Raw genomic sequence first — 14,212 nt, 5'->3', positions numbered from 1 at the left:
GCCCATGCACCGAAGAGTATCCCCAAACCCCTTGAAGTACAGGTGATGAAGTTTAGTAAGGCCATGCCTTCGGGAGGGAAGGGCTCTGGCATCATTATGAGCACATCGAAGGGGAAGGGTCTCGGCAAGGGTCCAGTTTGGGCACGTCCGGCCCCAGCCTCGACCAGTACATCCAGAGCCACTCATTCTGAAGTTTCTGTGCCAAAACCTGCCCCAAAGTGCCCCCCTGTCAATTTGCCCCCTGATTGCCATCCGTATGTCGCCATCCTTACAAATGTACCAATCTTGAAGGATGGGCAACACGAATCTCACCGCGCACTTAAAAACAAAACCCTACATTAGTTAAAGACCAACAGACCACTTCCCAGGGGTGTTGACCTGCTGATCCTGGGAGTAAGAAGAGTAGGGTGGGTGGGTTATGGCAACAAGCAATTTGAAGGGGACTGTGTGATAGTTAATTTTAAAGACAATAGAGCAGCCCAAGCTATTTGTAACCATAGGGACATAGATGGGGGTTCTAGCGTTGGCGTAGTAGATTTGACCTACTTTTACCCAAGGCCTGCTGCAATCTCCAGTCGCCCATATCTTGGCAGGGGCTGGAGTAATGGTCCATCTTATCTTGATAATCCTGTTGGTCCCCAGTTTTACCCATTTGCCTCCTGGCCTGGGTTTGACTGGAGCCCTCCAGGATATTGAATCGATGTCCACTATGGGGAGGTCACTAGTGCACAGAGTACGGGTGTAGTTGGCACAGCCCTTACGTCACCAGTAGTTGGCGATATCCCGATCGCCAGCCCGATGGCCCCTATTATTGTACCTGGAAATAACGTGCCCCATGGGAGATCAAGTAGGGGTAGAGGAATAGGAACCCTGGAACAGTCAGTGGGTTGTGATGATCCCGTACTCCGCGGCGAGACAGCTGTGGTGGATACAGTTCTTAGGATTTGCAGCTGGAACGTCGCGGGTATTGATAGGAAGTTGGGTCTGCCGGATTGGAACACCCTTGTGGAGGGCTACTCCATCTGTATTTTCCAGGAGACTTGGTGCAGGGAGCCTCGTCACAAGGTGGGATACTCAACCCACTTTGTCCCAGCTGTTCCCCCGGTGACTGGGAAGGGATGCTCCTCGGGGGGTCTCCTTATTTGGGTTGAGATTTCCTTGGAGTGTAAGGTGGAGATTAGAAGCATTCCACTAATTCTCCCGACCTCCTTAACATCACCTTAAAGGATTCCCGGGGTGTCCTGCTTTTGAACATTTTTAACATCTATGCTAGAGGAACAAAGGGTGGCACACAATCGGCCACCATTGCTCTATTGGAAGGACTGCTTATGCAGCGCCCCCCTAAATCCCATATCTTGGTGGCGGGTGACCTCAATTGCACGTTTGAGCCCCTTGATATGGACGATGTATTAGGCACGGATGAGGAGGACTCTAGGCGGGGGATCCCCGCACTGGCCTTGCCTCCCATCAAGAGGTGGACTCAAGTGGCCTTACAGATTAATTCCCTCAATATGGAATTTGATCTGAGGGCAGTCAATGGGAGGTCCAAATCTGATCTGAAAGGGGCCCACACCTACAATAGGCCAAATCATACATCTAGAATAGATTATATTCTTCTCGATGTACGTTTATGGGCTGATCTGAGGGATATGGAGATCATGTCGACAATTAAGAGTGATCACAATCTCCTCTCTCTTGTCCTCTCTCCGCAGTGGCTTAAGGGTAGGGAGAAACCCCCCCCCATATGCCCCCTAACCCTCAGGCAGTTACTATTTCTAATTGTGGCCGACGGCTGAAGTGGACTAAATTTACCTTATCCCCAGAGAAAGTGGCAGCTGTAGGGTCTCTTCTGTTAGCAGCTTCGAATAAATTACATGTGTCCCCCCAAGTGTTTGAGGAGATCTCGTTGACCTTCTGTAACCTAACCAGGGAAATAGGTAATTTATTTACTTTCCCTGATAGGTGTTCGGGAGTGAACATCAGGGAGAGACCGCCCACCAAGCAGGGAAGGTATACAAAAAAATGCAGGGCCATGGAAAAAGCCTTGGTGGGAGCAGTCAAATCCAAATCTCAAGTAGCTACCAGGCTTGCAAGGAAGGATTATTATCGGACCTTGAGGACAGCGAGGAAGGAGTGGGAGGAGAAGTTTTGGGCGGACCTCCTGGCAGCCAGTATAGGAAGGGACGCCAGGGGATTCTGGACCCTGGTTAGGAACAGGGATAGGCCGGTTGCCTCGTTGGTCACTTGCAACATCCCAGCTCAGAGTTGGTATAACCACTTTGAGGCCCTTTATTCCCTGCCTGGTGGGGCTGTCTGTGATTCTTCATCCCTGGTGGTTGAGGCAAAGGTTGCCCCCCCCGATGCCTTTACCGCCAGGGAGGTTGAAGCCGTAATAAAGACCCTGTATTACAAAAAACAGGGGTCCCTAGTAGTTCAGGGATCTTTCGCAAAAATGATAGACATACGCTCAATAGTATGTATGACCTTTGTCCAGCCGGACAGGAATTTTAATTAAAGTGATAAGCAAGAATAAAGAGGATTTTTTACACAGTGGGTGCAGCCAGCAACCTACAGGGGACAAGACAAAACAAGGGGATGGGGTTAGAACGAACAAGGCGGTCTGTATACTAGTAGTTCAGTGAACAGACAAAAATACATTTCAGAAGCATCATTGTATACAATTTATACTTTTCATTTTACATATGACGCTAAAATGTCGACGACGTTTCGATGCCTATTGTGAAATGAGTGGCATCATCTTCAGGACAGAGAATAAAAAAGCTTGTCTTGAAAATCTTTAGGCAATTTTTGGCCAGATTTAGGTCCACACATTGTTTATTTCCAGGGGGCGGTGCCCAATATCAAGGGACATATGGTGGGGTACTCAATTATCTGAGCATTTTCCAAACCAGGGCAAGAAAGCCTCTTCATAGGAGACCGGACTGATCGTGTCTCATTCCTGGTTGGGTTGCTCGATGGCAATTCTGGGCTCAGATGGGCGGGGACCTGCCAATTATAGGCCTATAAGCCTGATTGATTCTTCCCAGAAGGTGGCAGGGAAGGCGATCCTGGGGAGGCTTCTTCAATGGATAGATGACAACAAAATTCTGTCAGACCTCCAGGCGGGCTTTCGATCGGGAACTGGAACTATTGAACAGGCCTTCAGATTAATGCTTCTGCACTGGAAGGTAGTGGTGCTGGGCAAGGGCAGTCTTTACTTGGCCTTATTAGACCTGAAGACTGCCTTTGACCTGGTACCCAGGGAGGAATTGTGGAGGGTCCTGCAGAATATGGGGTTGCCCCCCTATATTTTGTTCCTCCTAATTAAACTACATTCAGGGAATTATGCGCAGGTGCGGTGGGGCACGGGGGGGAAAGACTGACAGGATCCCGGTGTTTAGGGGTGTCCGACAGGGATGTGTGCTAGCCCCCACCCTATTTTCTTTGTATGTGAATGGGGTGGTGGAATATTTGCAAAAAGAACCGGCCGATGCACCCTCCCTGGCGGGCATCCGGATACCTACTCTGCTTTTTGCAGATGATACTCTCCTCATTTCGAAGACCCCCCAAGGTCTGCAAAAGCTTCTTGACCGCTTCCAAGAGTTCTGTTCCTTGAGGGGACTGGTGATCAATATCGACAAGACCAAATATTTGGTCATGAATCCCCCCAGGAAATTAGGGCGTCCACGGGTCCTGAATGACTGCCCACTAGAGAAGGTAGCGGAGTTCGACTACCTGGGAATCCGGCTTAGCGACTCCATGAGTTGGACTCCACACATTAATAAAATGCTTCTCAGCCATAAAAGGGTGGGCGGAGTGTTATTTAGGGAACACTGCTCTTCCCCTACACATTGTATGGCCCCTGTAATTGACATCTATAAAGCTAGAAGGGTTTCCGCTGCACTATATGGGGCAGAGCTGTGTGGCACTTGTAATTTGGAGGTATTAGCCAAAGTGGAGAGCAAACTTTTGCAAAGACCTAATGGCTCTCCCCTTGAGCACTCCCACAGTTCCCGTATTACTGGGTCAGGCACGACTATGGCCCCTGTTGCTGTGGGCTCGTTTGTGGAGGGTGCCCGAACTTGCCTCATACGCCGAGGGCCTCTCTGAGGTGATGGCCATGGGGGGTTGGCACAGGGTAAAGTGGCTGAGGGATGTCAAAAGCCTTCTGGGGGAGCTGGGATTGGGCGAAGCATGGGCCACTCGCTCTGCCCCACCCAAAGCCACCCTGAAGAAACTGTATTGGGACTGGGTCTCTTTTAAACTCATTAGCAACCCACGACACTGCAACTCTACCGCAGCTTTCCTACGAATTAAAGACGTGGTGGCTTACGAACCCTATCTCGATTTGGTTTCCATTGCATTTGAGAGGGCATTGTACTTTAGGTTTAGGGTGGGCACTCTACCAGTAGGCTATTTGATATCAAGATGGAAATCGACCTCCCAGCACTCCCCCTATTGTGCCCTAAGTCCCATGCGGGTGGAGACGGTTGCCCACATTCTTTTTGAATGTCCAGACTATTGTGAACCAAGGAAGTGTTGGCTTACACCAGTGTGTAGATCATTTGGCACCCGCCAACATTCAGTGGCCCTACGCATTCTACTAACAGACACTTACCCCCTTGTAGTTTGTGGCGTCTCAACATTTTTAAAATGGTCTTGGTTGATCCGATCAAATAGGCTTTCCATTTCAATTTAATTCTCTTTTTAATTGTAAATATTCCAATGTTTTAATGTTTTTCTTTTATCGTCTTGGATGCATTGCTATGTATATTTGATGATTGCCTTTTTTATATATTTATTGTATGTACTGCTTTTAAGATATTTTATGTATTGAAATAAAGCATATCAACCAACTATACATACTATCTATGCTGCCTCTGTCATTTCCTACATCATTTTATAAGACCCTCAATATAACACTCATCAAATTAATTTGAATTAACAGCTCTTCTAGAGTTAAATATAAAATATTACAACTCTCAAAACTAGAAGGTGGTTTTGGTCTTCCTGATTTTCAAAAATATAATTTCTCTTTTTTAGCTGCACAAAGTGTTCATTGGTTTTCAAACTCAGATGTAGGACATACACCAAATTGGGTCCTGATTGAGAGAAATATTGCTGCACCCTTTGCTCCACCTGCAATCCTTACCATGGACCTTCAAAAATTTAGGGTCAAATTAATCATTCCTAAATGTAACAAAACATGCTCTCACTAAGGTTGATGCGTTATATCATAAAATAATGACCTTCTCAAAAAAAGCGACACTATGCTATAATTCTAAGATCAAATTACATACGCCTATCTCTTGTAGGTCTACATGGACTTATGTTGGGATATTTTATGTTTCTGACATTTGTCGTACCAACATGTTTTTATCTTGCTCAGATCTACAATCCAAACAACATATTCCAGCATCTTCTTACCATTAATTTGTCATCCTATGAAACACAATCCTCAATGCCTACAATTGCTCCACACCTCACCCTTCATGTTCAAATATGTAGCTTTCATTTCAATATTCATAGGCTCTCTGGCCATATTGCCTCCAAAACCTATACAACATAAATAGTTACTAATCTTTGCAACCTCACACAGCTAGCTGTGTCAATTTTAGAATCGTGGGGCACATTAACAAGGAACAGGGAAAATTAACACTAAGGGCACCTAGCGTTCATTTTTTTAACGCCCGCTATCGCTGGATAATATCGCCTGGTTATCACGTTACTAACCATGCTAACCGCCTAGGCGATAAAAAAATCCAGCGATAGCGGAATTTTGGGAGGTTATCGCTGGTAATGCAGCGATAAAACTACAAGGATAGGGATTTGCTTGTTGATAGCCCATGGTTGACTTAGCCATGTAACCCACCTCCCATTGGATTACATGGCTAAGTCTGAAAATTAGCAGACGTAAATAAGCAGTGTTACCCGTGGTTAGCGCTGCTTATTTTTGTCTCTAACAGGGTTAGTGTGAAGCCTGATAATAGGAAAAATGTAATTTAGCGACATTTCTCCTATTATTTTGCTCTGGAATGCCCACTATGCATCTCATTAGAGATGTAAAGGGAAGCGTAGTGAAAAAGGGTGCTAATATGCAAAATCGCTTGTTAGCACCCTTTTTCACTACGCTTACCTTTGCATCTGTTGTTGATAGGGCGATATGTTTATCTCCGCTACTTTGGCTTTTAAAGCCAAAAAAGCAGAGATAAAGCCCTTGTTAATATGCTCCCCTCTTCTTAATACCAATTGAACTAAACTCAGTATGAAGAAAGCCAATCTAATTAATTTCCTTTAAGCAATTGCTATTGGTATCCTGTCAAATTATATGATGCAGACCTTTCTGATAAACTAGACTGTTGGTATTGTAATTCAGAATCTAGTACTCTTCAGCATATGTTTTTTGATTGCCACTTATTTTTCAAGTTTGATCTAATGCTTAGGACAAAATGTATGATATCTTTAAGTTTGATACACCCCTAAACTTTGAAACTGTTAAAAACAAATGTTTTTTCCTTTCTGCACCTTTATTGTATATGGATATGACATTGTTTGATCTTCCTTTTTCATGTGCAATCACAACTATCACTTTGAACTGGAAATCTGCAAACAGTTTATCTGTACAGGTTTGGTGAGATTGGATTCTTCATCTAAGGAAAGGAATTGATTTTTCTTTTAACAAAACTAAGAAATTTCTATAAATTCGAACTCTTATATGGAAGACCCACTGAACATGTGCATTCATGGTCTCGCTGAAAGGTACTTTCTGCCATCTGCAGAACACACCCAAAGCAGAGAGATCGGTCTTAAAGGACATTCTCAGCATGCTTACTTATCCTCCCATGACAGGCATCAGCCATCTGATTTCAGAGCTGGGAAACCACAACTTTCTTCCTAGTAAACAATTCTGACCTACATTGCTTTGTCTTTACTTCTTGGCCATACTATTAGGAAACCAATGCACTCATATTCCACCCAGTAACCTATTCCTTAAACAATAAACCCACCTAAATCAAACTACCCTGTCGCACTGAAAGAGTGGTCCTTGAGTCTCTCCCTACGTAGCTGATGATGGATTGGTTTATGCTCCAGTGGTGTGCCAAAACTGACATTCTTTTAAGCCACCGCCTGCCAGGCCGCACAGTCTCTGCCTCTTCACGCATGCACACTGACAGGGTTGCCTGTATACCCTCTCTTTTTGGCGAATACACAGCAAGACCAAAAACCAAACACTTTCTCAAACATTCGAAAACAGGAATTAGAGCGGTACATGATCCTCTCTTTCAACATTTGGGGCCATTTCTTAGGCTCTCCTATGAGTTTCAAAGGAAGCAGAAATACAAGCGCTGGCAGGAAGATTGGATAGCCAGGGAAGCTTGGATGGTAAGAACTCCGTCAGCAGCCATTCCATTAACAACCCAGAATATAGTATGAGGTCAGGGACCGGGAACAAAAAATCGTGCCTACTTCTTTCTTTTAATGAATGCTTAGCTCACAATTTAGCATCACGTGGACATGAAGCCTTTTGTCAATTTTAGTGCAACCAATTACCCTAAGACAAATTTCTTGAGATTCTGAAAAAGCCTATCAATGTTAAGACTCAACGTTTCGACAAAAAGGGGAATATTAATCTCTATTAAGCAGCCTGTTAAGGAAACCTTATTTGTTTCTTTAAATTCAGATCCGCAGTTTATACACCTGCTGTACCTCAAATGAATGTGCACAACGCAGTTTTATGGCACTGCACCCTGGTTATTAAATAGAGAGTATTTTGCATTATTGTACACTTACACTTTGGACAGTGGACCCATGGAACAACAGAAAAGCACCAACCCTAAACTTGTACAAACCAGCTATTTTTTGACGTTCTGCGTGCTAATTCCAAAATGCCCTCCGTCCAAAAGCACCACCCTTTCAGTAGGGTAAATATCAATTCTCCTTGAATTTGGAATAGCACAGCTTGAAAAATAAGTCCAAACAATCAAAGATAACCAAATTACAGTCCTTATTGACACACTGAGTCTTGGTATATATTTCAATGCTTATTTAATGTTCCTTAGAAATATTTTGAAGACAGCCAGCCAACGCGTTTCGTTCTGTACAACAGAACTTCTTCAGGGCAATGTTATGTTGAACACGGTCAGGTCCAGAAAGGTCCTTATGTCAAGAAATGTAAGATGTACTCCATGCTAAGAGTGAGATGCTAATACCAAGGTATACCCGTTTTGTGGGAATTATATTTTCAAAGTCTTCCTGTAAATGTATCCATTTTGGCCGGAGTTGACTTGAATCCTAGTATCGTATCCTCAAGGAACCAACATATATTTCCGTCAACGGTGGCGGCGGGTCTCTTTGAAAGTGTGGAGCGTCGCGGTGTCTGCTTATCTTGCCAACAAATTAGGTAATTACCTTGGAAATTATTATTTGGAATTGGATTACTTACCTTTTTCTCACTATACATACATGGAAATATATGTTGGTTCCTTGAGGATATGATACTAGGATCCAAGTCAACTCCGGCCAAAATGGATAAATTTACAGGAAGCCTTTGAAAGTATTTTGCATTATATATAATTGTTGCAGTCAGATGATTTCCTAGTAGACCAACCAAAAAGAGTATTTCTGTCACCCCACAAGTGCAGTCATTATACCAAATGAATACGCAATATATGTTGCTAGAACGTAAACTCTTACATGTAAGTTTAAATTTCAGTGAATATTACCATGTACGACTGACATTGGTATATTGCATACCGATATAAATCAAAGCTACTTAAATTAATTTTTTTCTCTTTTTTAACATCAACAAATATTACTTTCCGTTTCAAGTAGATGAAGAATTCATTACAATGGCCTAAATACTCTTTTTCTGTAACATGCACTAAATCCCAAGGTGACCTTTTAGAGCTCTCATCATAAATGTATCATGCATGCTTTATCCTCTGTAATCCCCAAACAATCCATCTCTCTGTATTTGCCATTCGCCTGACATAGGGAGAAGTTTCAAAGCGAGATTCCACCCATTCAATGTAAAGCATGATTTCCTCTTTGTGCATTGTTTTATATCTATTGTAATAAGCATACCAGTGTAATCAATCATGTGCAAATTCTAGCATGAAAGTTAGAAAAATAGCATTATGTGACACCCTGGCAAAGCTACGTTTTTGTAAATTCTGAGCACTGGGTTCCATTCCAAGGAAGGCAGAACTGATCTCAGCCTAGACACATTTATAGCTATTACATTTTTTTGTGCTTGTGTCAGCTAACCTTGGCAGCAAGAAGCCTCCTTGCCACAGGGATTTCATTTGTAAATCTTATTTTTTTTTATTCTCCCACCGAGACCTTGTCTCAGAAATCATGTTCCTCCTTTATTAGTGACTTTAAACTTCCTTTGGGTTGTAATTTCAAGGACCAGTGTCTGCTAAATCGCACGCCTTTTGTTTCTTCTTTTCACTTCTTATTTGAAAGAATATACACTGCATGGAACAAAACTTTCTCTTATTTTCAAAACACCGTTACTAAACCTGGCTGCAAATGAAGTATTGTGATTCATTAAAAAGGTCTTGTGACCGTGCATTGTTATCCCTTATTTCATGGTTAACGCATCAAAAACCCAATAAAATGTGTATTTAATACTGATTGATTTGCAGCCTACTGATGAGGGCTACATCAGGTGCTGGATATTAACCAAAGCCCTGGTAGGGCAAAGACTGATAATGAGAGGAGGTGGCACAAAATGGTGTGGATGAAATCCACCACTGTCATGTGTTCTCCTCCATTTGTTAGGTCTCGCCTATGCAGCGCACATGTGCTGCATAGGAGGAGACCTTTAGAAATTAGAAAGTGAAATTGATTCAGTTTTTCAGGCAAAAACGTGCACGCATTGCATTGCTTTGAATGGCAACGCATGCACGTTTGGCAATTCCCTTGCGGGAGCGAACTTTGAAACCATCTGTTTGTAATTAAACAGATGGTTTCAAAGCTCGCTCCTGCAAGAGAAACAGGCGCAGGCCCCCTTCTCTCTCTCCTACCCCTGCTGCCTCCTCCTCTCCTCGACAAACTTGTTTTAGGTGCCTTAGGAATGGTAGCCTTTTTAGCTCCAAGATGTTTGGTCACGGCACAGACCAAAGCAAGTAAACCTATATTTGTATTATTATTATTATTATCATCAAATTTACTGCAGGGACATAGAAATGAACAGAAAGTGAAAGGTAAAAAGGTGATGAATGGAAGCGGAGACTAAAATTAAACCACTGGCCCAGTTACACCTGGGCTAGGTGGCACCTGCCACTGTTCCCCAGCTGTGATTGTTGACTTACTCCGAGATCTGTACCGCTTTACAGAAAAATGAAAATTTGTGGTGCAGAGCATTTCCCCTCTTACAAGCCTCTGCAGCTGAACAGTTTGCACACAGATTCCTCCTCTACCTTACGTCCCTGTACCAGCACCAGCTTATTACCCCTCTTCCAGCTGGTGGGGATGGCAGGGAGCCCACAGCTGGTCCAGCCTGTGTGTCCTGGCCAGGTGCGACTACAATGAGGCCTGTCAGGCAGCGGCCCTGCCAGGGTTACCCGGTCCGCGTCTTCCTTTTTGTCCTCCGCAACTCCTTGCAGCTGTTACAAGTTTGACTTTTCTTCGGGTTGATTAAATCTAGGCACCCCCTGTGGGGCTCCACAACAATGGGCGGTGTCGGTCACGCCCTTGGTCTGGATAAACACTTCCAATCTGCTGAGAGGCCTAGTCGCGCAAGGCAAGCCTGGGGCTGGAGTAAATTAGATGCCAGTTTAGGGGAGGATGCAGAGGGGGGGCCCCAATGTTGGGTGTCTGCCTCTATTGTGGGGCCTGTTACAAGTCGCTTGTGTATGCCCTTTCAGCCGTACAGGAAAGAAAGGGGGCTTTGATGGCCCCATTGTTTCCGACACATGCTTAGGTTACCCCCTGCAAAAGGGGTCGGGTCATTTATATTAATTAATTCAGGGTGCAGTGAAAACGATGCACGTTCGCCATCTGCGGCCTCTGAGGGATAATCTCCCTTACCTCTGCCCCAATCTTTCAGGACTTTAAAAACGGTCTTTACCAAGTGAAATGTGAACTCTATGTTTTTGTGTGCCATTTCTTTATAGTACATCACGCCACAAGTCTCACATTTTGTCTGCAAGTCCCACAACTTGGACCATCTTTCTTTTGAGCTTCTTGACAGGAGTCTCGTTCACACCTGAAACCGCTTTAAATGGCACTGATTTACATTGAGGGCATTGTGAACACTCCGTTTGATGTAACCAGGTTCCAAAATATGTATGTGTGAGTATGCGCCTAATGAAACGATGTTTCACAGTGCGTTTGTTTGAGCACTCCACCAGTTTTTGGCAATGTGCGTATACTGCTGTAAAACAATTTCAAAGTGCAGTTCATCACTTACCAGTGACTACACAAGTGAAGCCACTTTCTTAAAGCAGCACCCTCTCCCCCCCCACCTGCCACAGAGCTCTCAAGTTCCCAGGTTCTTGCATGCGTTGGTCATTCACTTCACGTTTTTTGCTATGCTTTATGGGACAAGTCCTGTTTTATCGTATTATACAGAAAGAACTATGGTTCCCAGTATACAAAGGAGAAAGCAATCTTGGATGAGCTACCCACACAGGGTCATTGGAAATGTAAGAGTTCTGCTGTGCTATCTAAAAGACTATCTGCTTGCTTAGTGTCTAGTAGGGTAACATGTTTTCCCTACCACTTAAGGTTTTTGGTGCGTGCCAGAGAGGGTATGGGACTATTTTTCAGTGCTGTTTTAATTTTGGCAGTCGCAATACAAATAATGTATGGGTATCGTGTTGCTTTTGTGCGGCTTCTCATCCAACTGGTGTTAGTTTCTTAAAGAGCGCAAAAAGCTACTACATGGATATTGTTGGCAGCGATGATGGAATAAAAAGTCAAAAGATGGAAGGATGGAACCGGAAAGGTAAGCAGGAGAGAGAAGGAGAAAACATAACTTAGTGTTGTGCTGTTTTATTGCATATTACTTATGGATCCCTAACATACATCAGATTGGATCATTTTCCCCTAGGCAATACACTTTCTATCAGGGGCCAACGAGGGCCAATAGAACAGCCTGTTTTGATATTTTGTTGGTTTTGGTCTCAAGATCTTTCTTTGTCTCAAATCTCGGTGATGGCATTTGGGTTGAGTGGATAAACTGTGTTCTTGTGCAGGGATCAATGGAGAACGCACTCCTTGGGTCACCATCGCCAATACCGGGTACAAAACTCTACTTGCTATAAACCGTTGTATTAAAATTGTCCGATTTCCCATTTGGCTGTTATTTGTGGATGGGCCACTGACCCGCAATCCTGTCATACAGGCAAATACAGATATGTGGTACAGCAGCGTTTCATTGACAGGTATTCCAATGCTACCTGCACCATGTCTGCAAGTATAACTCTTGTGGCCATTGGTCCCAGCTGGGTGTTGCAAATGGTGGAGCAGGTTCTAGATGTTGCAGGCTAGAACTAAAGACAAAGTTGAAAATCACAGTGAATGACACCTGTCTTCCACAAAACCTGGAACTGACAAAAGCAGACAGTTGTAAATTGATCTGATATGCCCAACAATCTTGTTTGTGCTGTGGGGGTTACCTGACATAACAGTCCAAACACTGTATAAGAACAAAGAAAGTTAGAAACACTTTTCTCTGGCCCAGGATTGGACAGCATAAGTTCAAACATTTGCTCATTAAATTCCCAGAGATCGCGGATGAAATGTTTTGTGCGTAGGGCACTGGATGGCCACTGTAGCAGGTGTCTTTGACATGTATATGAACAGTGCTTCAATTCTCCAAATACTTCACTAAGGAATACCCCTTCTGGCTCCTGGTCTTATTCACCTGGAGCAGACTCCCCACAGAACTGTGCAACCCAGCTAAGCTACCAGTCTTAAGAGAATATCACCAGTCGCACCTATTTTGTAAACCACTTTGCCTAGTTAAGTACCTAACTCACAGTCATTCATGTCTATGTCTCCAGTCCTGAACTTTTCAACTACAACTCATCGTTATCAGGTATGCTAGTTTAATGGAACCAAAACAAACATACAACATTTAATAACTTGTCATATGCAACTGTTGACAGTTTCATTAATTAGATCATTTTACACATTGTCATTAAAAACGATCCTACAGCAGTCCAAATAGCCAGCATTAGTACTTTTGAAAGGAAAAATATCCTTTCACTATCCATACTTGGCCCATATTTGTCTTAAACAAGGATTCTAAAACGCTTTCCTTCCAAGATATATTTCGGTCACTTCTTTAGTTCATGAAATATTGCTTTTGATTACTCATGAAAACTATGTGAGTGGAACATATTCTTCATCACAGAATACTTCATTTAGAAAATGAGCAGACTTAACCCTGCCATAATGAAATAATGTTGTATTTTGGGCATTCGATATGGGGAACAGGTAAAATTACCTAAGCTACCAGATTGCAAAATACGCCAAATAGAACTACACTGTACACCACAATTAAATTAATTAACTCCTAAAGTAATGCTACACATTGCTCTCTCTCCACCTCAACAAAGGAACCTGTTGCAAGTGGTTTAGTAAAAAGAACCATACTTATTTTATAATGCATTAAGAAAATTATGTTTATTTTTGACGCAGAAGGTTTTGCTTAGCAGCAGTTCTTTAATGGCCACACCTGCAACTGATTTTTAGGTCGAGCCTGGCCAGCCCATGCTCTGCTCTGAGGCATGCTGTATTAGAGTATGGAAAAGAAGCTCACCCATATTTGTCATTGGCTTGTGTCATTGTCCTTCGTAAATGCAGGCTTCTGATTAATTAATACGCTTTTTAGTCCCTCCTTAGTTCCACCTTGTCTTCATTTGTAACCTCCCATAAGGATTGGCTCTTTTACTTCGTTTGATACACGGTACGTCTTTTTTAGTCTGTAAGCACTATTTTCTTTAAGCACTGTATACTACTGCAAGAACAAAATGCCTTCCTGCAACATTCAGCGTGCAATGCACGCTTTCACTTACGGAGCAGCCCGGGACAAAGAGGCCGCTTCCTTAGAATATGTCTTGCATTTACAAGAGATTGAGCTATATGGCCGGGATGCCCGCCACCCCCTCCCAACACGTTTCCCCAAGAATGGGAAGTCGGACAATAGTTGAACTTTTGGAAGGCGGGAGGGAGTCACCCTCCCGGCCGTATTTAT

This window comes from Lissotriton helveticus, chromosome 11 (genome assembly GCF_964261635.1).
Source record: "Lissotriton helveticus chromosome 11, aLisHel1.1, whole genome shotgun sequence".
In the NCBI taxonomy this organism is placed as follows: Eukaryota; Metazoa; Chordata; class Amphibia; order Caudata; family Salamandridae; genus Lissotriton; species Lissotriton helveticus.
The sequence above is the reverse complement of the archived record's forward strand: the minus strand, read 5'-3'. Positions refer to the sequence as shown.